The sequence below is a fragment of the Empidonax traillii genome, unplaced genomic scaffold, assembly GCF_003031625.1.
Source record: "Empidonax traillii isolate 1590-97213 ecotype Southwest subspecies unplaced genomic scaffold, ASM303162v1 scaffold207:size1520225, whole genome shotgun sequence".
NCBI lineage: Eukaryota > Metazoa > Chordata > Aves > Passeriformes > Tyrannidae > Empidonax > Empidonax traillii.
The window spans coordinates 919,700-947,135 of record NW_020955400.1 but is presented as its reverse complement, the minus strand read 5'-3'; the positions used below and the strand labels follow the sequence as shown (position 1 = coordinate 947,135).

Genomic DNA, 27,436 nt, shown 5'->3' with positions numbered 1-27,436 from the left:
TTCAACTGTGCAAGGGCTGTCTCCCTAGATAAAGTATTTATCAACTTATATTGCCTGTCCAAGGGAAAATAACCTGTAAACTTCCTTTGTAAAATCAGTATTTTCAGCCTACCTAAACACTTGAACATCATGGTTAGTATTAGCCCAGGCCATTCCCTCATCTGAAAACTGCAAAAAGTTTGTACCAGGACACGTGCTAAGCATGTCCACATTGAATATGGTGGTTGAACAGGCAAAGATTTTTCTTTTTGCAGACAGTCTTCTCTAAAACATAGCAACACTCTTAAATCCTTTACATCTAAAGAATTTTTAGTAAGTCTTGGGACTAGCTATAACACATCTGAAGATTAAATGTGGTTGATCCAGGGACAGAATAATTCATTCAGTGCTGAGCCACAGATCTACAGCATCCCTTTTTGTATTTCATGATGCCTGTGGATGGTTTAGAGTGTGAGATTGACTCACTACCCAGAAGCTCATTAGCTTTTCACTCATTTTTCAAATACTTTTTGTTCCAATAAAAGCAATGAATTAAAAATCAAAGCATAAGATGCTGCAGTATTACTTCTTATAGCTACATGCAGGCAGTTTCTGATTTTTTCTTTTATTCCTTATTTAAGCTCTTCTGATTTAGTGACAATTCATTTATGTAAATATAGTTTATAAAATGTACTCAAAGTTCATTCCAATTTCTAAAACCGCTGACTTTGGAATGCTATCTTCTTGCTGCAGTTCCATAATAGAAATACTTCATGTTGTACACACAGACTAAGCAGCAAGCTACACCAGAATTTTCCTGGCTTCAACCTTAATAGGAAGTGGTCAGGAATTTCCTGGTTTGAAATGTTTTTGATGGAATTTTGAAATTGTGACATTCTAATTTAACACTATCTAAATGAAATGGTTCTCTTTGGTGTTTATTTCAAAAGCTGTAATAATTTACAGTAAAACAAAAGAACTGCAACTATCTAAATAAAACATTTTGATTGATTTAGGGTTACTTCTGGCTTGAGGCCATGTTTGGATGTTTGACATTTTATTCATAGTTAGAAAAAAAAAAAAAAAGAAATTTTGTGTGACAAAAAAGCCTCTTTCATCTCAGTCTAGTGTTAATATTGTGTTAAGTAAGCTTTTCATATTGGAAGTTATGAATGGAGGCATAAATACGGTTAGGCTATATTTCTTAGACATCAGAATAAATCACTATGAATGACATGAAAAATTTCTAACCTTCAGCTGACCAAGTCAGTGTCATATAGATATATTTGTAAATGCTCTAGCCTTAAAATATTTCAAAAGCAACAGCCATGACTCTACTTGGGCATTTTCTCATAGTTCGAGAATCTCCCTGTTTTCCCTTTTGCTCCTTTTATGTCTCCTCATTCATGCAAATAGGTTTGGTATTTGTAAGATTCCAGCTCTTCTTCTGGCCCTGAAGTTTGAAAAAGCTGAGTTGCTGATGAATATATGGCATAATAACAATTGCAATAATGACAACTAATTAATTACCCAGTCCAAAGCTTAGCCTGATGCAGTTGTCAATGTCAGATGCCTGTGAGGTTGTTCATATTTCCTTACTTCCAAGTTAGGAGAAAATGGAGAGCTTGCAAAGCATGGCAGGAACATTTACACTTAAAATTATTTTCAATGTTTGTACAATCCCTGTTGCCATTGACCTTGTATATTTAATCTTGCCATTTGATATTTAACTGCTGGGGTGATTTCTATGAAGATATGTTGGTACTGAAGTAGAAGAGGAATAACTGTCTAGCCCAGAAACTATACTCTTGTTTTGAAATTTTGCATAGATTTTGAATTTTTTTTTGAGGGTTAATATAAGCCAATATAGCCATTAGAGTGGCAGAAAGCCTAACAACCACCTCCTTTTTAGGTATTTGCTAATATATTTTGAAGCATCTATTTTTTGCAAACATGCCATGCCAGTAAATAACTAATTTCCTAATTTCTGGGCAGTTAAACTTCAGTTACGGAAGCACAATTAGGTTTTTCTTTTCTTGTCTGTATGTGGAGGGATTCAAAGCCCAGGCTAGAAGCAGGCAACATCAAATTTCATTAAAAATGGGAGCTTGGCAAAAGTGTGACGTAGTTATCACAAAGAACTAATGCCACTGATTATTTTACAGGCAGAAAACTAGTTATAAGCCACAGCTGTGGATAGGGATGGAGAAGAAAGGAAGCATGCCAAGACTGCAAGAAACAAATTACTTTTTAGATGTTCAAGGCAGCCTCCTAGGTCTCTGGTGCATGGGCTATTTGACTACCTCAGAAGCAGAAATACACCTGCTGGGGAGATGCTGACAGTAGTACCGTGTTGTTAACTGTAGTGATTTTGAATGTCTTAAAAATAGTAACTGTCATTTTATTTCAAGGTGGTTTAGAAGCAGAGTAATTGAAGTTGAGCGGGATCCCTGGACATTACAGTCCAACCCACCACTACAAGGAGGACCAACTACAGCAGGTTGTCCAGGGCCTTATCCAATGCAGTTTTAAGTATCTCCAAAGATAAGCATTCAACAACTTGACTGGACCCCTGCTCCAGTGCTCAACTATTTCATTATGAAAAGTGATTTCCTAATACCTCATTGGAATTTCCTGTGTTTCAACATATGTAGGTGTCACTCATCCTGTCCCTGTATACTTCTGAGAAAACTCCCCACCTTCACTCCACCCCATCACAATTTAACTGCCTTATTTTTCTGTGTTAACATATTCATGCTGTCTGTAATGGAAAGAAAGAACCAGCAGCCTTGTTTCCAAGAGGAGCTGCACATTCCAACTCATCTCATTTTTCAGGGAGGCAGAATGGAGAATTAAGAATACAAACCCATCATCTAAACTAAAGCATTTTGCTTATGTGTCATATTAAATACCAGTAGCAATAGAACATAATTTTCTATCTGATTTTTTCCTGTTTTAGAAAATGCATATCTTAATGGTATTTAAAATATAGTCCACATCCAGATAGACTCTGATTGTTATTACTGACAGTTGTCCAGTGGAGACTTCTCCTCCTTTTTATGATATCCAGTCTAACTGTGTTGATACAAGTTCATTAGATTTAATAATGGCATATCTTCAGTTCAAACATAACTGTGTCTTCAGATGCTCCTTGAAGCACATCATAGCAGAAAGAAGTTCCCCCTCCTGATCATCTTCTTAGGCAGTCCATTGCCTGCCCCACTTCACTGCTGAGCAGCTCCTTTGATTTATAGGGTAACTTCTGGGCTAGTTACATACAGTGTAGGCAAGTTCATGTTTAGTAAAGAATACGTACAGCTGATTACTGTAAAAATTGATTATTCTAAATGTGATAAAATACAGTACAACACTGGTGTCAGTGTGGAGCTTTGGTGAGACAAGGACAAGTTCCTGATGTATTTCCATATATATAATTTTGCTTTATTTTCTTGCCTAGGATCTATTTCAGGTCGCCTAAATCTATCTGTCTGGGTAGGCAACAGTCTTGAGCAACTCCCCACTGTGATTTTTCTTTCTTGTCTTCAAAGAAGCTCATATCTTGTCACTCTTATTTTTTTTTAAGCTGGCCAAAGCTAGCTAGAAAAACTGCCCCTAAGCAGTGTCTATCCCTTGTGTGATATCCCAACTTCATTTTCATAATAGCATAGTTCTGTTTATACCTTCTGCTTCTCATTTGTGGATTTCAAAGCACGGTGGAGACAGTAGCAGTATATCAGTATCTGAGAGGGAAACCGAAACATCAAAATCTGAGAGTGGAAGCAGCTAGCATAATCCATAATTAGAATCTGTGTTCTATAATGTTCAATGTACTGCTCCAACCTCCAGGACAAACTGGACTGCGAGTCCTCTAGGGACTTCCACACCCCTCCCCCCCTCCAGAAATGCTAGAATTTGGGATTAGGTTATTACATGATAATTTCTATTTTAATTTAAAGTTTTAATTAAACCCCCGCTTAAAGATATAAGACTCAAAACTCCAAATGTATGAAGAAAATGAAGGGCTTTACATACAGTCTCTAAAAGAAAGCCTATTTTTAAAGATAATCTCCTGAGCTTTGAAGAGTCAGGCTCTCCCCTCCCCAAATGCCTAAGATTTCATGTTTTCCCCCCCTATTCTTTACTGTCTCTTGTGTGTGTGCATTGAACCAGCACAGTGTGCTCTGTTTATGCAGTGGTGGTAAATAGTGATAAATATATTGCAGAGTAGCAAGTTTTTGCACAGAGAGCTGTGGTAGTAGGCTAATCTGTCTGGTGCAGAGATGATTCAGTTTTGAAAATCTGGGTGGTCTTGGAGGGGAAGGAAGCAACAGCCTGTTTTAAGTATCTATATTTTAAGCAGACCACCTCCTTGCCTTTTTGGAGGTTGGGGGGCAGGGAGAAGAAATAAAAATGACATAATTTGATCCATCATCAAAAGCCAAGCAAGTGTGTAAGGGCTCCTTTTCAAAATCCATCACTTTTTTTTTTTTTCTCCTATTCAAAACCAGAAGAGAATCCTGTTGGAATTCTTTATGGGGTTTTGCATGTTTTTTGCATAACACTGCTGCTGAGATACAATGGGGGGAGTCTCTCCTGGATCAATGGCAGCTTACTGTAATGCTATGTATCTGTTGATGTGGAGTATGGAACAATACAGAGCAGTGCAGGTGTTATCCCTGAACTGAAGTCAATGAGACCTTTTGTGGTTTGAGAACTAATAAGTCTACATAACAGGGCATTATAGTGTAGAAAATACCTCTTAAACACTTGGTTCGGTCCAATATAGAAGAATTTAGCAGTAAGCTTGATTAGGATTAATGACTTATGTGTGTCATGATTATTTTGCTGGATGATTATTTTAGACTAAAATTAATATAACTTTACTAAAGATTTTCAGTCACCTACAAGGAGGTAGATGCTGACTTTACACCTAATATACTAGGTGATAATATTCTATATAGTGTTTAATAATGCTGGCTTCCTAAACTTAACAAATGTAAGTACAGTAAATAGGAAAAATGCATCATTCTGTCAGCCTAGAATGTCATTAAATGGTATAGAAAGGAGTTCAGAGAGGTAAATGTTTGCTCTGTGTGTGTTCTTCTGGGAAAAAAATCTAGTGAAGAATACTTAACTACTTCAATGTGTGTGGGACAATAAAATATATGCACTCTTGTTACCACCTCAGCATATGTATATGCCTCAAGTGAACTTACTGCTCATAATGCAGCAAAAATCACTATGAAGAGATATTTAAGAGAGTTTTTAAGTTTAATTTAAGCCTCTAAACAATTAATAAGTTTTGTTCCTTAATGGACTTTAAATAAAAGGGAACTAGTTTTGTTTTCTGTTGAAAACAAATTGTTTCATGCATAATAAGCTGCTTCGGGACTTTTCCTTTCTAAACCTTTAAAAGCTGATTTGGTCTTTACAGAAGAAAATCTAATTGCAACTCCCACTTGTGTTTGCGCTGCTGCCAACATACCTTAGGTATGATTAAGATGGTACTGCATGTTACTGAACAAGTTGAAGAAAACAAAGTACTTTCAGTCAGTACTACTCATTATTTTGCGTGTGCGCGTATGCAAATGTTATGTGGGTGAAATTAAACACCAAGATTTCTAGCTGAAGCTGTTTGTAAGCATTGATTAGCTACTACTTATTTTTTTCCTAAATTTTGTGTATATTTGAAGTCACTTTAGGCAGCGTTATTTATTTCCCTTTAGTAAATGTTGACTGCCTGCCTTCATTTCTTTGTGTGTGTGTGCTAATGATAAGTTTCTGGACATATATTTGGAATCGTGCTGTTGTAGCTCAACTGTTGTTTAATCAGAGACTTGTAGGTATTATATCTGCTGTTATTTTAACTAAGCTGTAGACTTTTTAAATTGCCAATATAGTATTTGCCTTGCCACATTACATTTATGAAATCAGTTTTAAAAACCATGTTTTTTCTACTTTTTGTTAATGTGGTAGTCCCTGAAAAATATCTGAAACCATAAGTACTCCTGTTTATTCCTCACTTTTATATTTCTTTCTTCCATTTTTTCAATTTTTCTTAGTCAAGGTTCGCTTGCTCTTTTTAGTTATGATCTTATGTAGATTCAATCCTTTGCCTGAAGTACAATAACGAAATTCTATGATATCAAAGTAAGCAGGGTGATGGACTACCACCCCTGTTATACACTTAGTGCATGGCGCTTTTTTTGTTGTTGTTTTCTAAGGCAGGGCAAGCAATCCTGAGAAAAGGCTTCATGGGGATTGAGATGTCCTTTTACACCTGACTGTCACTTACATGAGTTGCTGGTAGGGAAACAAGAATAGAATCTGGACTTACAAAAGAAATTAACCCTCCACCTAAAGAATTGGATAATACTGCACATATTTTCAGGTGTGTTTGTGCTGTGCTTTCCTCAATGCAATAAATTAGAGGAACATTAGGGAACATATATTTCAACAACACAGACATGGTACACTTTATAACCTACTGGAGCATGAGGAGGAACAGAATACAAACCGAGTCAGTCTCTTACCCTGTTTTTTAGATTGTACAACTGCATTCTATTTGCTTGTGTCCTGCATTGACTGCAAACTTAGGAAAAAAAGCCACTTATGTACTTAACAAGGACCAGAGCAGTTTTATTTGCAGAGCTGCCCTGAACAAAGCTATATTTTAATCCTAAGTGATTAAGCTTGTGTGATCGAAAACATGTGACATACTGCTAATTGCAACAGCATCACCCAGCTCCCAGCATTTGTAGTGCTTGTCCCGGGTAAATCCTAAGGCACATTGATAAGGTTACTGCCATTGGCCTTCAGTTTGGAGACTGGGAAATTGAGGCACAAGGTGACACGTCTAGGTCAGTGAGGCGTTGTCAGGAGTCTGTCTCTGGAGCGTCAACTCAACATACAGTGCAATAGACCATTAACTTCTGTTTGGCCCATCTGTTGCCAAGGAAAGTGTGATTGATTCAAGAGCTCTTTGGATACCTAGGAGCACTGTGTGAATGGTCTGTTTGTTCCTATTATGTTATGAAAGATTTTTTTCTTTAATGCTATTAAATATACATCCATATATTGGAGTCAGTAATTACCTTGTACTTCGCCTTTCATTTTCATATCATACCCAATCCATCTCTGTTTCTTCCTTATCTATTAGTTTAGAACTTTTTTACAGTTTGACAATGGTTGACAGGTCTCCATAATAGTCTTTATACCTAAATATTCATAATCTAAAATGAGTTTTCAACAATAAGGATATGAAAGCCTAATTTTTAAAAGGTGCAGTAGAAATTTCTGTGTATTTTGTGATTTTAAGCTGTGGATAGCAGTGGCAAACACAGTTGCTACAGCTGAGACAAGAGAAAGATGTTTGTCATGTGACACTGTTGGAGGGGGCAGTCCAGGGATGTGCAGTATTACACCTTGCTACAGCCCTATGAACACATATTAAATAATGGCAGTACTTGAACAAGATTTTCAGAGATATTTCAAATGGGCATTTAGATTTATATCACATGGAAGGCGGATGACATGCAATTTTTCTGCAACCAAATTGAAAAAGTGGGTATGATCTACGTGGGAATAGAGTTTATTTCCATCTGCTGCACAAGAGAATGTGTGAGCAGTGGATTAGGAACTGGGAAATCATGTTCTCTTCACTGAGGTAAGGAAAAAAAAGAACAAACTCAAAACTAGTCTAATTGCTGCTGATCACAAGAATGCACTTAAAAATGTTTAAGTAATTCCAAAATAAATAAAAATACTTTAATCTCTCATAATCTGTCCATCAGCATAGCTTCTGATTCAGGTCTACATACTTCACTTCTCTTTTTGCAGCAGTTTTTTTACCCTCTCTATCCACTCATTCTTGTGAACTTTGGAGAATCACTGACTTTAGTGCCAACATGCATTTAACTAGGGAGACACTGTACAGAAAAAAATGAATTCCAGAGGCATTAATGTAGGCTTTTGATAGTGGTTCATCTTTGTAATGAGGATCAAATAGGTGATAAATTTCAGATTTAAAATATTTTGACATTTGAGATACTGAACTGGGGAGAAAAAAAGCATCTGTGTAGTCCTTTAGTCCTTATATGGGTGATAGAGAATTTTTATGCTTGGGTGTTTGCTGTGGGGATTTTTGCTTTGTCTGAGGTTTTCTTGTTGTTCGGGGGTTTTTTTATATGCAATTTTACAAGAAAGACAAATTACCCTCAGAAATCATGGGAACAAATCAAGCATAGAAATTTTGTCCCAAAGGATGACCTTCATAAGAAAATGCTTGCAAATACCTGACATAGGGACTTATGATAAAAAAATTACTTAATCATAGCTATGATATTGTCCCTCCTATCCTAAAGTCTGTGTTCTGGGTGTAGCAAACAAGGTGGGATTTTGTTTGGCTGTGGCAATATGTTGCCGCTGTTTCTGCTAATCCTTCATGCGTCTTGTTAGAGCAGTTATTCCATTGCTCTCCTGAAGCATTAACTTATCTCCAAGTATATGACATGCATCCTGCATACCTGCAAATTTCCAGTTAGAATGGATGCAGCATACTGTGCTTTTAGCAGAGAAGTTAACTTCATGCTGTCAAGTAATCAGCAAACCTTTACGTGCCAGGATTGGCTTCAGCATTGCTAAAAATTAAATCGCTACTCTGCCATCTTCATTCATGCCGTAACATTGTTGACTTCAGTGGCATTATAGCAGGTCTGAGTTTAGTCTATTGTGCTTATGTTGCTTGGTTTTTCCAGGCACAGATACAGGAAGGAACAGGGTGGATATAAAATAGTTGATATCTTCTTTGCCTTTCCCATGATTCATTTTCCTTGTAAATTAGTTTCACTGAAGGAAATGATATAACTTAGTAGATCCTTGGCTGGCCCAGTTCTTCATACAAACAAAGCACATTATGGAAAAAAATATCCTTTGTCCATTATGGTTTGACAGCATTGTGTTCACCAAACATGAATGACATATGAGAACATAACAGGGCTACTCCATCTGAAGCAAGGAACAAAAAATCCATTTCAAATAGGATGGCAGTGACTAAATAACTTTTCACAGTATGAGTGTTTGTGTGTGTTCTTTTGGATGTTTTATGACACTGTGGTAATCTTTACAAAGCCTAATGAAACCAAAGAGCTTGCACAATATTTTTCTTTGGATAACTGTCAGTTAAAGTAGGACACAAAGTAGAAAAATGGGCAAATTTAATCTGTGCAACAAATTTGGTCTAGCCTGATGATTCTTACCCTCACATCTCATGGAAAGAAATTAGAAAAAAGAAGAAAAGCAGCTTAGTCTTGGGTCCTGCTATGTAAGCAAACAGTAAAGTGTGAATTGTGAATCTGAAAATGACGTTTTGGAGACTATCTCTTCATATTTGACTCATTTGTTTTCTACTCATCACTTTAGCAGCAGCTCTTGAAGCTGGCAGAAAAAAAGGAGAACAAATTTAGTGTTCATCCTGGCACTTCTGTGGGCACTGATTCTCCTTTATCCTCAAGGGAGCTTGCTTGTCTTACCTCATTTTAAGTTGCTGTGTAGTATGAACTTTTCATGACCTGTTGCATTGACTGTGCTGCTCTGTCAGCCTGACCACTGATCCCTTTTCAAGTTTGCATGCAGTTTTCCATACTTGGCTAGAGTTCAACTCTCCTTCATGTCCCTCCTTTAAATTGTCCTTCATCATGAGACGTGTGGATATCAGACTGTACAGGTGGTTGTTGCGCTGACCTGCACTGCTCTCACTTTTCATTTTATTGGATTTTTCTGTCTCCAATCCCATCTCCCCTCCTTCCCTATGGATAATATTTTACTAAAAGGAAGAACTGTCCTTTTGTTCTTCTTTCTGTTTTATACAACAGAAAACAGAAAGGCTAAGGCATAAAGTATGCCATCTTACTCATTTAGCAGTATTTTTGGCATGTTGCCTTAAATAAGTACTCAATGAAAGGATAAGGAGAGCAACACTTAAAAATGTGCTAAATTAAAAAAAATGACTGAGGTATCAGGACCACTCCTTTTAGAACCCATGCCACATGGCACTGTTCCTTGAAATAAGATTTATTTGGGGACTGTTTTTTTTTTAACTGTTCTCTCAGTTTCAGTGTCAGTGCTCTGAAATATCTATCTCCAGTGCTTGTGAGAGAAAATTCTTTTGTGGTTCAGAGTTGGCATGCAAATCTTAAAATTAAAACAGACTGGTAGTTAAGCAGCTTTGGAAAGCAGGACTACTTTGAAGTAAAATTCTTCTTCCTGCAGCCCTGTTCATTTAATTTGCAAGGACAGGTCTGTGTGCAGGAGAGCCCAGCCATGATATGTAGAAGTACAGATAAGAATTAGTGGAGTTTTCTTTGTCATGGGAGAGGTCAGGGAAGAGAAGCAGTGGGAGAAATTCTGATTATAGATTTGATTTATGTTCACTCTCCCACTTTGCTGATCTGGTTGACAGGAAAATGGTGGAATTCCCTTTAAAACTGTATTTTGGGGAGTGGCATCCTGTGTGCTTCTGAGCTTGCACAAAGCCCTTCACTAAAAATCTTTACTATTCTTTCACCACTGGTCCCTCTATGAGAACTGTGCATTATTGCTGTTGTACTGTGAAATAACTGCATGTATTATTTCTTGTAAGATTTATATCTCTGGTTCTGGGGGGGCGGGGTTGTTTGGTTTTTGTTTGTTTGTTTGTTTGTTGGGGGGTTTTTTTGTTTGGTTGTGTTTTTTTCCTTTTTTTCCCTAGTGTTGTCTGTGTAAGAGTACACATCATTACAGTGGTATATTCTTTTATTATAGTGTCTCAATATCCACTCTGTTTGAACCCTACATTACAATTGTGTAAGAATTTTTAGGTGCAGCAATTAAACTTGTTGCTCTCTAAGTCCAAGTTGCTCTCTAATTGGCAGATTTCACAAAACAGTGAAATAGCACAAGTGTCTAGGAACTATATTAACCAAATCCTGTTCTGTTTTATACAAGTGTAATACATAGTTTAAAGATTTTCTGGTCTAGCATGGATTTACAGTAATGTTGTACATGCATTTAGTTATTTTGCTTTTATAAAATTATGCTGCTATTAAATTAAGTAGAATAAGAAAGTGGAAAAAAAATCAGAAATAAAATATCTCACTATTATTTTTTAGTTTTTTTTTCTAATGAGTGCAAATAATAGCGATGGGCCTGCTTTATGAAAACATAAGTAATTTGAAAACAATTTGTGCATTTTCTTTTTTTTTTTTTTTTAATCAAAATGTCTTTTCATAAAGCTTCACTGTGCTGATAGGGCCTTAAAAGAAAGGGGAAAAATCTCTAACAAGATGCAGAACTCATCCTCTAGATTATTCATTGTTTACTGCCTATGAAAATTGGGAATTACAATATTTTTGGGGGTGGTGATAGAACTTAATGGTGCATGACATTGGGGTCTACAGGAGCTTAATTGTTAGAGGTATGGTCCATTGCTCTTTTCTATTGAGCCAATGGGGCATTTGTTTAGTAGCAGGAGAGAATCCAATGTTAGCATCAACTATGCCTTCCGCTACAGGTGGGCAGCCAAGAAGGCTGCTGAGTTTGTTCTTGGATTGTGACAGGTGAAAAACGCTGTTTAATGAGTTTTCCTCCCAGACAATTAGCAGACGGAGAGAGCTTTCCCATCTGTGCCTGACACAGCCAGGGGTTGCCGGTTGCCATATTTCCTTTGTGAGAGTGAGGGCTCATTCGTAGAGCGGGGTACTGACAATGACTTTGCTGGCTGCAGTCAGTCTCACTAACTGCCCTGATCTGTTTAATCTTGGGAATTTTTATTAAGTACTTCTCACTAGTGAAAAAGTGCCATTTGGAAGAAGGATTCTCCCTAGGACCATGCTATACAAGGACTACGGTTGCCTTTCAGTAAAACAAAGAGAAATACAACCAGCAAGTCCCAGACTGTACTTAATGTTCTCATCTGCACATATAACATATCAATAAGGCATGTGTGTGTTTGTGTTGCTTACTCTCTGCAGGAGCTACTGGTAAATCTTGTCTTATTTTTGACTAGTACTGGCTTTCTTGAAGTAGATTATACCCAGATCAGTAAAATATACATAAGTCCTTCTGAAGTCTTTATTAATCTCTTCCCACTCTTTTCTTTTCAGAGCATCCTACTAAAGGAGATTTCAGTCTGACACCAGAAGGCACAAAAAGAATCAGTAGATTGCCATTCACATGAATGTAATGTGCCCTCCTCGCTGGAAATTCTCTTCTTAATTTAAACAGTTTTCTAATTGCTTATTTTATTCAGCTTAGACTCTATTAATCCATCTAATGCACAGAATTTTAATTTCTTCACACATCAGTTCTGCTGAAGTAATGAAAATTAAAACACATTAACATACCACATCCTACTGCTGATACTTTATATTTACTTTCAGTGATACATAGAATTTTCTCAGAGGAAAGGACAAGATGGTTAGCTATGCTTTTTGTACAGCAAATTGCAATTTCTTTGCAGGTTTTCCTGGAAAGTAAGGTTCTTAAAAGTATATAGTATTTGGCTAAGAATCTATGTATTGGATGGCATTCAGCTACCTGGTGGCAGTGTTATTCTTGCTACCTACACTCTTAGTATTAATTTTTCACTTTCCAAAAAATATTTTTGGCTTAAAGTCTACTTGAGGTATTTTATTTCACATGTTTTATTGCACATTTATAAACTAGCATAAATACAGTTTTGAGCAGAGGGAGTTGTTTTGGGGGTTTTTCCCTTTTATTTTAAACCTTCAATTCTGTGAAATATAGCTGCCTTGGGGATTCCTTTGAAAAACCTGATAATGAATGTAAGATGTGAGTGACTGGTGTGTGATTGTGTTGATGTTTTCCCTTCTCTTGAGCCCAGTTTGAAATTCAGCTCTGCACAGCAGGGATTGTCCTCAGCCACATATGACTATTTTGAGGATTCTGTGCTTGAGTAGCTGTGCAGGCTTTGGGCAAGTGGCAAGCAGTTTGTCATGGCTGCCTTTAGGCTAGTAGACCTTGGGGATTTTAATCCCTGTCCCTCTCTGTCAATCAAGTCTGTTTCTCTTTTAATCCAGTATTATGTATTTTCAAACAAATGGTGTTCATTCTATGGTAGGTGCAAAAATACCAAAAAGCAAAATGTATAATGTAGTGGGTTTACCTGTTTTCCCCCTGCTGTGCCACTGAAAATTATTTTCTCTGTGATATAATTGTTCATATTTAAATCATCAAGCTTGCTTGCCTATTTTCTCATTGTTTTGTTTTGATTGAGTACTTTGATGCTGTGAATCCTGGCTGCATTTAGTTCATTATAATCATGTGAAACTAAACCCTGAATGGCTTCCAAATGAATATTATTTAATTTTCTTTGGCGTTCACACAAGTGGCGGCTTTGCCAGCAGAGCAGTAAGTATAGACATGTTTTTCACTCCTATGTGACAGGGTCGGATTTTAGACTGCTTCTCTTTTGCATTTCCGAAGTATTGAATAGCTATTCTGAGTATCATTATTAATATTTTTCCTTCCTTTTAGTCCCCAAATGTGAAAAGTAAAGAATAAACAGCGTTAACTTGTGTTTTTTTCAGTGTTGTACAAGCTTGAAAGTGAGTTTCCACACTTAGTAGCCAGGTACTCTGCAAAGATTATCACACATGTGGAATGTCCAAGAAGAATAGTGTTATTTTTATTTGTGACACACTAAAAATATTGTAAAATATGGAGAAAAGGAAAACTAAATTTGTATAGCTTTATGTGTACAGCCATGCTATTAAATTGCAAAACCTTACATTTTAACGTTGACAGGACTTCAACACCCCAAATGAATTAATTTTGATTTTAAGCTTCTTTTTGTCCCTTGATCCTTCTTGGGCAAGTCAGTTAATATGGTTCACAGTCTCTAGAGGTGATTCATACTAAGACATAAGAATATTGATTTCAACAAGTTAGTCATGGAAAAACAACTTAGGAACAAAACTGTGCTCAAATATAAGCGATATCAGGAGGAGACAGAGGCATTGTGTTTTACTGCCTCCTTTAGTAGGGGAATCAGTGTGGCTTTCAAAGACTTTTCTGATTGTTGAAATTATACAATTTTTTTCATGTTTGAGAGAAGCAGGTAGCCAAGGAGGCTGCTTACAGAGAGCTAATGGAACTGCACTACTAACTGTGGTGTGCTAGAAGAAAACCAACAAAATCCATCCTCTCCTGGCTTTTCTCGGTGGAAATAGACACATAGTCCAAACTGCGGGACTTGGCAGGTGGTTTTTTTTATTTTGCAAAAGGCAATGTAGTTCCTGTTCTGTGGCACCCCAATTGTTTTCATAACCCATACTTGGAGTTTGGCTCCATTTTTTTCCCCCCTACTTTTTGAGGATTGTTACCCTTATTGTAGAGAGATGAATGTGGGGCTCTTTTTGTTTGTGTTCCAGTTTTTGTTGGGTTTTGTTTGATTGGTTACTTGGGAGGTTGTTTGTTTGGGTTGTTTGGTATTTTTTAATGAAATGCAGCATCATCAGTTGAGGGATTTTAGCACATTATATGATGAGCAACTACTTTCATGATATGATGGTGGAGCTAATGCCAGGTTGTCTGACTTGTGCCTTTCCGTTGAGTCTGAGAATGGGTAAGTCCCTAAAGCCACTGCTTAGAAGAGAGAAATGGTAAAACCCCTTCACTCCAGATGGGACTGGAGAGTCTAGAGACTTTTTTTTAGGACATAAGAGGTCATCCTTAAATGGTGATTAACATGGGTTCTCTGGTCACCATAGTACATGTGCTACTATGAGATGATATCTTGTCTTCTACTCTGATTTTCTAATTAGGGTTTGAATACGTAAGAGCTGCAGGCTATGTTACATGTATTTGAGTGGCATGAACGTCAGCCCCAAACAGGAATCAAATGGGAGTGCAAGGAATCAAAAAATGAAGTGACAGTCAGTCCCAGCAGATGAACAGGAAAATCTCCTGAGATGTGGGAGACAACTCTTGCATCCCATTTTAATGTGAAACTAAGGAGGCGTGTTAAATGCAACATAGCATGCTTGCCCTTCTTGTGTTCCGTGGGTCTGACCAGATATTTGAATTTTAGAACCTTTGGTTCTGCTTACTGGCTGAGGGACATGCTTTAACATGTCTAAATTTCCTGTTGGGCTTTTTTAAGCCTTTTTTCCTTGTAATTATCATAGTATTATTACTGTATTACCTACCCAGTCACCTAAATAGTATGCATTCCACAAAACTTTGACCTGGTGTTCATCAGGCTGTCAGACTCCCTCAGTACAATTAGTGAATGCATGAGGGAGGTTTAAATATTATTTGTTTCCCTAGTTTTTAGCAGTTTTACGTATAAATAACTACTAACTGTCTCAAAATGCTGCTGTAAGCACAGTCTTTATAATTCACCAGAGATGTGCTCTCAGGAGAACAGTGAGACATTTAGTATTTGGGTGGGAGGGAGCTTGGAAAGCGTAAAATGAATTCTTACTCATAAACTCCCAGTAAATTATATGTTCATTTTGTAATAGAACACTTAGTTTCAGTAAAGATCTAGATCACGGATTGTGAGAAAATAGCACTATATTTCTATTCCTTACTGAAGGATAGCAGTGAAACAATCAAGTGTTTTTGGAAATTGTTTCTCAAATCCTTGGATCTTAATTCGTGGGAATTTGTGCTAAGGCCTTTCATTTATATTCCCCTCTCATCATTTCATGTTCATTAATTTAGAACCTCAAGTTACTGAACTGCAAAGTCTACTCTTGTTTTCATTTAAATGGCAGAATATTAAACAGTAGTAATATGTTGCACTCAGATGACAGTGCTGTTTTTCTCCTGAAAATTGAAGATATATAGCCCAAGACACAAATCATCCTCTGCCACAAAAGAATGACTGGTTCTACAGAAAGACAGGGTCTCGACCCTCACTGCCTGTTTCTTTACACTCCTGTGATGTCTTACGTGGAAGATACAATCTGTAACCATATCACTTTTTGTAATGTTCTTGATGATGACCCTTCTTTGTAACCTACCTGGTCGTTGTCGTGATTTTCTAAAGAGCTCCCTAGTCTGGAGTAAATTTATTTGTGGAAAAATAATGAAAGAATCAGAGATGCTATGGAAGTATTGGAGACATCTTTCTATGAAATGTTGCTGTCCACATATAAAGCTACCTGGACATAAGATGCATAGGGGTGTTAGGACGACTCACAAGCTTCTCCTGCCATTGAAATTAGCTTTTTTAAAGTTTTATTTCTGGAGTAGAGTAGCTCACTTTCAGCGAGATTATTCGGGATGCAGCATCACATTAGCTCAAAACTTTCCTTATGGGCTGGAGATTCTTCAGGCTTAACCCTAGAAATGGAGGTATAATGACCTTTACAAATTATATCAAAGACGCAAGGTAAAGAATCTGAAGATCATGTCTTTGGGCGTGGAGGTTATTCAAACTAAATCCCCATCTATATACCATGCTTATATCATGATCCTTAACCTTACACTTTGAGCTTTGGCAAAACCACTGCAACATGTGGTAATGATTGGTTAGAGATCTTAAATGTTTATAAGGCATCATTTTTGGTGTAGCAAAATATACTCTTAGATAATGTCTAATAGACAAACTGAGATACAGGTAATATTCCCAGTGAGTAACAAGCATCCTTCATTCGTTATAATCTTGTTTATTCTATTTTTAAAATAAGAAATTATTGCCATTCACTGATATTATCCCTGTTGAGTTTTACTTTATAAGTTATACACAATCTATTATTTTGCCTTCTGATTCTTCACTAAAGCAAAGTGTTAGTAAATTTAGCTTTCTAAATGGCTAGTCTTGGGCTTCAGGCTTTTGCTTTCTCTCTGTTGATTCAGGCTGCTGGTGTTTTCACTTAACATCCAGGATTCCATAGCCTAAACTAATGGGCCTCTTCCAACAGCTCACCTCAATTCAGTGCTGAACAGCTGGGGATTCTTTTACCAGTGACTCTACCCAGCATTTGAGGGGTGTGCAGTTAGGTCCTGGCTGATCTGTAGATATCTTCTTAAATTTGGAACATTTTAGATGGACAGAATAAATTTGCAAAACTACCTAGTTTTCTAGGGCAGTTTCAACCAAGTCATTTTTTTCTGTTGTATTTGTGAATTTCAAAGTATAGCCAGACTTCAAATAGCTGTTTAGCTTGCTTGATAGGAAGAACTTGCGTAATTAGTTGTGTTTCTCCATTTATTTCTTTCAGTGCAATAGAAAATGAGAGATGCAACATGTGGATGGTATACTCAAAGCAATGCTGCTTTTTGCTTGCCTCAGTTTGAACTAAACAGAACTAAAAACAAATAAACAAAACGCACAAAAAAAAAAAAAAACAAACGCAACACCCTCAAGCCAAAGTAAAAAAAAACCAAAAAATCCAAACCCACAAATGCTACATTCAAGTACAAAGAACTAGAAACTATTTATTTATATTAGTTTTCCATGCTTACATGAAAAGTAATTCTCTATGGAATTCTGTTGGGTTTTGGTGTTTGTTTTTGTTTTAATTTTTAAATAAAGAATGGTACCAATTATGAGGTCTTCTATTCAGTTGTTTTCTTCATCTGTAGCACAATACATATTTATAAATTAGTAATACATATTTATGGATTGCTCCTAATACAGCAAGTGTTTCAGTTTGTATGGAAAATGGTTCACAAGGCTCTACTTGCAGAGCTTGCAAAAATGTAACAGTATCTGTAACCTTCTTCTAAAGAGATACATCCCTAGCAGATTTCACTGTTAAATTAAAAAAAAAAAAAAAAAAATTAGAGCTTGCCTGTATGACTACTTTGCTTTTGAAACATATCAGGAATTCAATTTCCCCAAAGTATTTTTTCTTTTTTTCTCCTTCCTCCTCCAAGCACAAAGAATGGAGGAGGAGTGGAAGTGATGTACATCATCTATAGCCTTCCCACTCACAACATGATCCACTGTGTTTGGGGGGAAGCCTGTGGACCAAACAAACATTGCTCTGGCTATTTTGGAGGGGTAGAAGCTGTCCTGGTAACTGGGGGAAGGAGCTGCTGTGAGCTACGGAGCATCATTTAAACAACTCAGTACATCTGGGAGACATGCAGAAGACTTGCTTCTTCTTTCTCCTAGACGAGTATGCTCTGCTGTGTTTTTTAGTTCACCCAACATAGGATATAGCTGTTGATGTTTGTGGTCCCAGTTAAACAGAACTAAGCTTGTGGAGCAGAACAAATCACTTTTCATATGTGCCTTTGTAGCTGCTTTCTTAAAATTAGGATATTTTAGAGTCAGACAAAAAATGATTGGAGGAAAAAATATTCAAATCCTTAGGAAGTTGTTACTGAATGATTTGTGCCTGCTTTTTAAAAGCAAATAGCACTGGGAAGGAGTAATTTCCTAGAATTAAAATGTTTTGCCATCATAGTATAATATTACTTATCACTGTAACTTTTGTTTCACTTCCATAAGGAAAAAACAGGGGTTATCTGATTCTTCAGTTGATTCATCATTGAAGTGTTATCATCTCTGCCTCAAGGCTTTGTTCAGTGGCCAACAGCATGTCTCCCATATGCACAGGAGTAAATCAAAGGTTTAAATTACTGTGGGTCTTAGTTACTCAGAATACACATCTTCTGGCAAGTGAATCTGAGTCCATATAGTGCTTTAAAAACAGATCTTTCTCTTGCACAATGAGGAATATATTGTGTACCTAACGTGAGGGAACTGGGCACTTTTGTTTGTGCTGAGCTCATACTGAGTAGAGAAAGTGAAAAAGATGAAAGCCTATTTCTTCACCTCTGCTCATTTCTAAATTATGAGTCTTGTAATGTCTCAGCTTCATGTTGGGACAAGTCCAGACCACACAGTAATTCCTCCTACGCTGGTTGTCCCTTTTTTTTTTCATTTATTTTCCTGCATCACACACGCTCAGGTCAGGTACCCTGCAGTTCAGACACAGTCTTTGTGACAAACAAACTTCACTGTTGATGGGAATCTCCAGCTGCATTGTTACTGCAGCACCAAATATACATATATATATATATATTCTGAAGCCCTGTATATCTGCTACATCTTCAACAATTTACCTTTTAAGTTAAGGGGGTTTTTGTGATTTTTCTGTATTATTTTTATTATTACTTTAGTGATAAATGCTTATATTTGTTTTCTGGAGACTTTCCTACACTACTGCAAAAATCTTTGAAGTACAAAGAGAAATGTTTTCAAAAAGATTTGAAATTTGCAGGTGCTCAGAATTCTTTTGATTAAATAATTTACATTCGGCTTTATCAGGATCCAAACTAGTGGGTTTGCAAGATCTTCCAGCTTTGAACATTGTTAGTGGATTTTGGAGGCTGCTGGTCTCTTATACTCTTTCAGTAAAAGTCCTATTTGGAGATCACTTTGCTTTGTAAATTTGGGAGGATAACTATAGACACCATGGCAGTTTTGCCTTTGTGCTGCATCATCCTTGTCATCTAGAAATAAACAAGGACCTTCATGCCAAGGTGAAAAAGAAAGAAGCTTTCTAATGAAAATTCCAGAGAACCACAGTCACTGTACTTTGTTTAGAGGACATAAGTAGAGATAATATTTCTTCTCAAAATTTACAGCCCATCTTACGTGGCTGATGATTGTATACAAAAGTAAGAAACCAAACAAGCTAAAATTACATAATTTAATATCCTTGACTGCAGCAGTACCTATTTGATGGATCTGAAAATAGAATTTCCTAGTTCAGGACTTGGCACACAGTCTGGGAGCATAATGCTTGCTATTAAAACCATGACTACTAAACTGCATAAGATAAAACTGAGCTATGATTCTTAGCAACTTCAGTAGAGACATGACCTGCTAGTCAGCAAGGGAATTCATTGCCCAGCAGAGGCATTAAAGAGAAATATAGGTGGCAGATAGTTTTTGTTTCACATTGCTCTAAGGGGAAAAAAATGTATTAGTATTTCAAATGGATCTGTATGCAAGCTTGGTGGATGTTTGTCTTATTTCTTACAGGCTGTAAAAAGATTTTTTTTTTTTGTCTCTTCCTTTCACTTTCTTAACTGAATCTGGTACATGTAGCAAGAATGAAGAGTTCTACAGTACTGGAAAATGTAAACAAGTTTATGGTGCCAGTGGACTCCAGGTAACCAGCCAATATGATCCACTGTACGGTTCTCCCCCAGTTTACAGTCGTTAGTATTGTCATGCATATTTTTGCTTAGCATGTTCTGTTTAAGTTTTTGAGTGGGAATCCTGTGACCTAATTATCTGTGGTGTAGACATCCACATGTGAATTCAGCTACCTTTGCAGTTCAGAGAAGTTGCATGTGGAGAATATGATTCACACATTCATCCTCTGACAGATGCCTGGAGCTGGTCAGGTGAATCACAGCCAAGAAATGCCCTCTTCTCATGGTGAGTCTAGGCAGCTAGCCAAGATGTGGATGTCTGCGTTGCAGAAGTCTGAAGCTGTGTCCTTAAAATAAAATGTCATGGCTTTCATTTCCTGAACAGTGCAAACCATGATATTCTAACACTATTAGGCTATTTAGGTAGTTGTGCAAAAAAGTTTACTTTCAGAGTCTGAACTTAAAGAAAATAATTTAAAATTATGGTTGAATAAGGTAAATAGATAAGAGGGTGTATTTATTTAAAATGATAGTTATGTAATATCACTATTCCTTTTATTAGTTTGCTTTTCTTGAGAAGGGTGGGGCTTGCACCTTACATACAATATGCAAAATCATTTTTGCTCATTATACAGAATATGTTGTAGGTACATGGAAACTTTTGTTCTGTGACTGTAAAGGCAGATGCTCCCTCTAGTGCCTAAGACTATTTTCTTGTAGTGGCAATAGCTTTGTTGGGCTTTACTATCTAGTTTCTTGAGTCCCTCAGGTATCAGTCTTAGAATGAGTAATATGAATTGAAGATAAACCCTTTAGTATGGCTTACCTCCTGCACCTTTAACCTTGTGTATAGCAAAAAGAGTCAGATAATATATTAGGATAAAGACAGTTAAGATATCCTTTAAATGAAAGTTTTTATAGCCTGTCAAGTCAGTAAACTGTTATTGAAATTGAATATCACCTGGGAAAACCATGGTACTTGTGAACGTTTCTGAGGGTTCATTGCGTACATGGAATGGTAGGGATTCAAAAACTACGTAGACACTAATCTCAGACTTGGGTTATTGTTCTCTTCTTGATGTTTTTGTTAGCTGATATTTTTAATATGGCTGTTGAAGACAGCAGATTTAAGTTATGCCAAGTGTTTGTTTTAAACCAGTATATGACATCACTATGCAAAAAGAAGAAATGCCTGAACTATCTAGACATCCAAACACACTGTTTAGTAAGAGAGAGTATCTATGAGTATCTATACTGGCATCTGGGAGAAGGAGTGAGGTGAACGGAGTATATTTGTGTGCCATGTGATGTGCCTGAAGATGCCTATACTACTTGCTTGTAAGGCTGTAGCTGTATTCATCCCAGCACACAGTCCTTTCTAAAGGCAGCCTTTCAACACTGTGTGCGTTCTAGAGTTTTTTAACGTTACTAAAAAAAAAAAAATTGCTTTCCACAGTTGTGTGTCTATCTGTAAATCATGCTTAAAAATAAATTCTATTAGAAATAGTCTGTGTAGGGGAAAAATGTGTATGAATCAAGGTATATTCCTAACAATATTTGATACTAAATTATAAAATCCAAGGTTATGAATAGTACTGCAATAATGCATTGCCTACACTATTACCAAGTTCTTCTAGATGTGACAGCAGAGGATTTTAAGGGGATTTGAGGGAAGAGAATAGGTAGGGGTTTTTAAGGAAATATTTCACAAGTATGATGATGAGTGAATATTCTTCTACTTCATATTTATCCTGACTATAAGCTATCTGAAATGGCAAGCTTTTAGTCTGGTGGATTTTCTGTTATTTTTGTAGGTAGTCTGTGCGTCCCTTCCCCCTCCTTTTCCTTCCCTCAATCTTTCTCTCTGTAAGGAAAACAAATGGAAAATTTATTGTAAAGGCTCTGTGGACATCACTATTCAAACCCAAGAAAAATGTATACAAGTAAAATGCATGTTCTGCTGAGGTGCACTGGGAATATCAGTAATATTTTTCATTCTGTAGCTTGCATTTGTGCAGCTGAATGGAAGAGCAATACAGTACAATTTGAAATAGCAACCAGCAGCAACCTTTCTTCTCTTCTGGATACTTGAATCTTTTTCATCTCTTCCAGGGAGAACAAATGAGAAAGTGTCCATGTGTTTTAGTTACCTTTCTTTTCAACACGTACTACCAATACGCAGTGTAAGAAAAAGGAGCTGAAACTAATTACCTATGCTTGATTACATTCTAAGGTAGTCTGATATTAGAGCTGAGTTTAAAAAAAAATATATAATTCAGTAACTTGCTACAATTATAACTGATTGACTATTAAAAGTTTCTTAGCCTTGCCAAACGCAAAGCTGTTTGCCTGCTGTAAAGATTTCTCCTTGTTGGTGGCATTTTATCAGCATTAGTGAGCATGACAGTTAAACAGCAAAATCATATTGTTCAAGGGTTAGACTGTACTTGGATAACCTCTCCATGAAAAGGATCCATCTTACATTACTGCTCTTAAATTGTGACAAGAAATGTTTGCGTCCTATTTGATGCTTCTGTTGCCTTTGACCACTTGGAAGTCTAAATGCTGTGTACTTACTCTTTTGTCTCCAGCTGTGCATTGTAGACTTTGCACTGTAAAATGTTCCAGTTACCTGCTTCAAAATTACAAGGTAGGCTAGACCCTTAGCCAATTGTCTACATTTTATTGTGATTTTTTTTTTGGTGGTCAGTGACCTTCTCAAGAACACATCTTTCCTTGGAGGGGAAATTGGTCCCTAACTTTTTATTGTGTGCCACATGATTGCCTTTGCTGATGTTCTCTCAAGAGCAATACTGTTTCTTGGCAATTGCAGTATAATGTCAGTGGAGACAAATATGGTTCAACAACATCAAATTCAGGAATTTTAAAGATCAGGTAGCATGTCAGCATCCTGAAATACAGTTTGGAAACGGTCATCCATGAGGATGCCATTTGCATGTGAATATCACATTCCTTTTCTGGGAGGAATTTGTCCATCATGAACATTTGCCTTCCTGCTTCAAATAAAGGGGTTTTTTCTCTGAGCTTGAGTCAGCAGGAAGTGACCCATTCCTACCATTCCCTCCTTGCTGCTTCTTCCCTCCAAGACTATACCAATTAGCTCATAACCTGTTGGTAGAGCAAATCATTACTCCCCCTCCTGCTTGCTCTGCTTAAGGAGGAAAGAAGGGAGGATAAGGTTTTGGTTATGAAAAGTTGAATTATCTCCTTTGCTTACCTCATGATAAGCTGTTATGTATTCAAAACTGAAGACATGGGTGTTATTTGAAGAATATTTAATGAAGTAATCCATTGTAATCCACCCTTAATGTTTTCTTATAATGACTGGTGTTGCAGAACCGAGATGCTCGCTCAGGCTTGTTATCTTAGGCCTGTTTCTGCTCTGCTGCATGTGATTAGCTTTGTGCTTCTTAGTTAAAATTGTGATTGCTTAAAAATGACTAAGAACAGAAGTGCACAGCATGATGCTGCACTGATGCAATTATTCTTACTATTTCTGTCTAAACATCAGCTTTTATGGATTCAAACTTTAAAAAGATTTTTCAATTTTTAGTTTTGGTTTTATTAGTGAAAGTCTGTCCTGAGACTCTGAAAAAAAAATACATTGGCTTTTGGTTTTTATACTGTATAGTAGTTTATCAGGTAAAGATAGGATAATTTAATATAGCTAAATATGAATTTAAAAAAATTACTGTTTCAGTGCTTAATCCTTGCAGCTATTTTATTTTTGCTTCCCCAGTCCCAGGGATGTCTGAACAGTGGGTCACTGATCTGACCTATAATTCTGTCATGAACTCAGGACCTATCCTACCTATTCTGATTTATATCACTGCTGAAGTTCAATCAACACTTCAACCTTTTATGTGTCATATAGTGTTTTTTTTCATGTAGCTTTTCTTCTGTTGAAAAACAATGGCGATTGTCTTTCTTTAGGTTGTAGATTTCTAATGTTTTCTGCCAGTCCTGTTGTTCCAAGTTTGACTTCCCCTGAATATATTTGTACACTCTGTGAAAGCTGATTTTTTGTTGATGCAACATGAGGGCATGTTGTGGTTTAACCCCAACCATCAACCAACCCCCACACAGCTGCTCACTCACTCCCCCACCAGCAGGATTGCTGAGATAATTGGAAGGGTAAAAGCTGGAGAACTCATGGGTTGAGATAAAGACAGTTTCATAGAGAAAACAAAAGCTGCACACACAATGAAAGAAAAAGATATAATTAATTCACTGTTTCCCGTGGGCAGGCAGGTGCTCAGCCTTCCCCAGGAAAGCAGGGCCCTATCACACATAATGGTGACTTGGGAAGACAAATGCCATCACTCTAAACACTCCCATCACTTCTTCCTTCTTCCCTCCAGCTTTACATACTGAGCGTGATGTCGTATGGTCTAGAATATCCCTTTGGTTGGTTTGGGTCACCTGTCCCAGCTGTGTCCCCTCCCAACCTCTCTTGCAACCTTAACTTCCTTGCCAATGTGGCAGCACAAAAAACCACAACAGGCCTTTGCTCTGTGTGAATGCTGCTCAGCAATAACAAAAACATCTCTGTATTATCAACCACATGTTCAGCACAAATCCAAAACACAGCCCCATACTAACAATTGTGAAGAAAATTAACTCTACCCCAGCCAAAACCATCACAAGGAAGAACTTTGCTTGATTTTATTTCATTCTATTAGTGACCTATTTGACACAGTTTGCAATTTGCCTTTTAATGGATATAAAGTAATTCCTTGCATTTTATTTCTTTTTATTTAATATGTTTTTTTTTTCAGGCTAGACCTAGCAGAAAATGCTGTCTTTGAAAAGAGCTTTAGGATTCTAAAGTTACTGCCCTTATCAGATGTATATTTTCTGTAAAACAAAGCAACCGTAATAATGAAACAAACCCCATAAAATCTTTAGCATTACCCTACATTTCTAACTTAAGACTACTACATAAACCCATTGCTGTTTCTCTCAGTTTTCTTTTGTAACAGTTTATCATATCTATAATCTCATTTACACCATTCATCTGACATGTGCTACAGGGGTTATCTTTTAAGTGTAAATCAAGCTTTTGGAAATAGTCCAGAATATATCACAGTGTGGTACATGTCATTGTATAAACTTGATGGCCAAGCTTACGTCAGTATAAATACAGTGAATTGAAAGAATGAGCCACTGCTGGGTTCATGTATTTCCAGTAGCTATTTTTCCTTTTCACACTTTCTGTGATAGTTGACCTGCTTATATTGTATTCTTTTCTCTGATTTGTATGCTCTTTCTCATTTTCCATCCAAGGGTTACAGGGCTGTATGCATTTCCTGACAGCCAATTAATTGGATGTCTCTTCACTCAGCCAAGAATAGAGGTAGCAGTTCTACATGAACCCCTCATGTCCATTGATGTGCACAGCAGACATCCTAAGAATGGGGACACATTTCCCTGGTCTTGTGGCTGCATGCTGTTCACATCAATTTCCCATTAAAAGGTAATTTAAAGGTATAGCCCCAGGCGGACTCAGGAGAAAGCTATAAAAAGAGTTTAATTAACAGTTCAGAATAATATAATCTAAGGTTGAATAGTCTGTAACCAGTTCATTTTTTTTGTTCACACTTGTCATTTCCTTTACTTGCAGATTAGAAGAGATTTCCTTGTTTGGTAAAGAATGCAATGAAATAAGTCTTCGAAGAAGCTTTATTGTACGTGTCTTGGAGCTAGATCACTGCATTATCATGAGCTTTAAACCTGGCACGGCTTATCTCCCCTCTGCATTAGCTCACCTCTTTTGGTCAACACATTTTAAGGAAAGAAATTCAAGTCATCTCACAGTTGGGCCCTTCTTGCTTTTTGAAAGGTTTATCACCAATCAAAAATGCATTTTCCCCAACTTACAATCTAAAGAAGTAGATATTTTCATGTGGAAAAATGGTGGAAAATTGGGCTAGAATAGATACAGGAGGCTTTGTATTCAAAATCAAGTACCATTGTCTCTTTCCTCCTCTTGTTGGTTGTGGTTTTGGTTCAAATTCCTTTGCAGGGATTTTAGTTCTTACCTTTTTTTTTTTTTTTTTTTTTTTTTTTTTTTTTTTTTTTTTTTTTTTTTTTTTTTTTTTTTTTTTTTTTTTTTTTTTTTTTTTTTTCAACTTGGTTGTTTAGTTTTGATGAGTTTTGTTGATTTGTTAATTGTTTTTCTGTTTGTTTGTGGTTTTATTTTGGTTTGTTTGTTTGTTTATTTTGAGGAGCTTTTTTGTTTTGTTTTGTTTCCCCTCCCCCACACCTCTTCCTGTATTTTTGTGTTGTGCAGGTTTCTGCACAAATCCAGCCTGGCTGAATATAGCAGGATGTGTTACTTTCATGGTCCTAACAGCCTTCAAATCAGAATGATTTTCTGTCACACTGGCCTGACCTTTTCCTGGAAAAATTTATTACCTAAAAGAAGGAGAAAAAAAGACATAGTAAGGGGATAGAAGTACTCTCTTCCTTGAGGGCTAAAGATATACAGTACTTGTTGTCATTTAACCATCCACCCACCTAATTCTTTCTAAAATGCTAGCCAAAAGTGCAACAATTTGTGGACGTGAAATATCTTGCACACTTGGTACATTAGAACTAGAAGCCTGACAGTTTTATTCTACAGAAATGTCTTGCTTTCTTAGACCTGCGTCTTTTTCTGTACAAGTGGAAGGTATGCAGATTTCTTAAAAACTTCTGATTTTTACATGGATCACCTCTGAGGAGTAGAGTGAAGAAAGTGACTGAACTTCTGTTTTGTCCCATGGCCAGTACGTTAAATCATTCCCTAATTAAATATGGCCATGCTGGGATACATTCTGCACAAATTAAATAATCCTGACTTTTCAGTTATTGAGTTTGTTTTGATTGCAGATAAAATGAGAGGAGGCATAGTTTGATCTTTATTCCTTTGTGTGCCAAGTTTTTCAGTATGTTATGACAGTTTAAAAAGAAAAAAAAGGAAGCAAAACAGGAATATTTTTGTATGATTGACAGAAAAACCCCTTAAGAAGTGCTCGAAGTGACTACCTCAGTGAAAATTGTTGTGGAGCTAAATCAGCTTTTGCAGTATCTAATTACCACTGCCACAACATCCAGATAGTTTGTTAATTACCGTTCTGCTTCTCCTTCCAGTTGCCATGTCAGGCACAGAAGTTAACGTACACTTTCACAGTATACATCAAATCTGTTAATTTTCATCATGCTCTCACAATAGAAAGCTGTAGAAGTGATCAAAATAAATTTTACCATAGCCATTCTGAAGGCTTAGTAAGCTTACCAGGCAAATGATAATTTATACATGTCTACT

At 36.7% G+C, this 27,436-nt stretch overlaps 1 protein-coding gene across 8 annotated transcripts in view; it reads left to right on the top strand.

Annotated features, from left to right (window-relative positions):
* SASH1 (SAM and SH3 domain containing 1) overlaps window positions 1-27,436 on the top strand; it is a 524,421-nt gene that overhangs the window by 54,017 nt on the left and 442,968 nt on the right. The gene's annotated exons all lie outside the window — the stretch shown is intronic.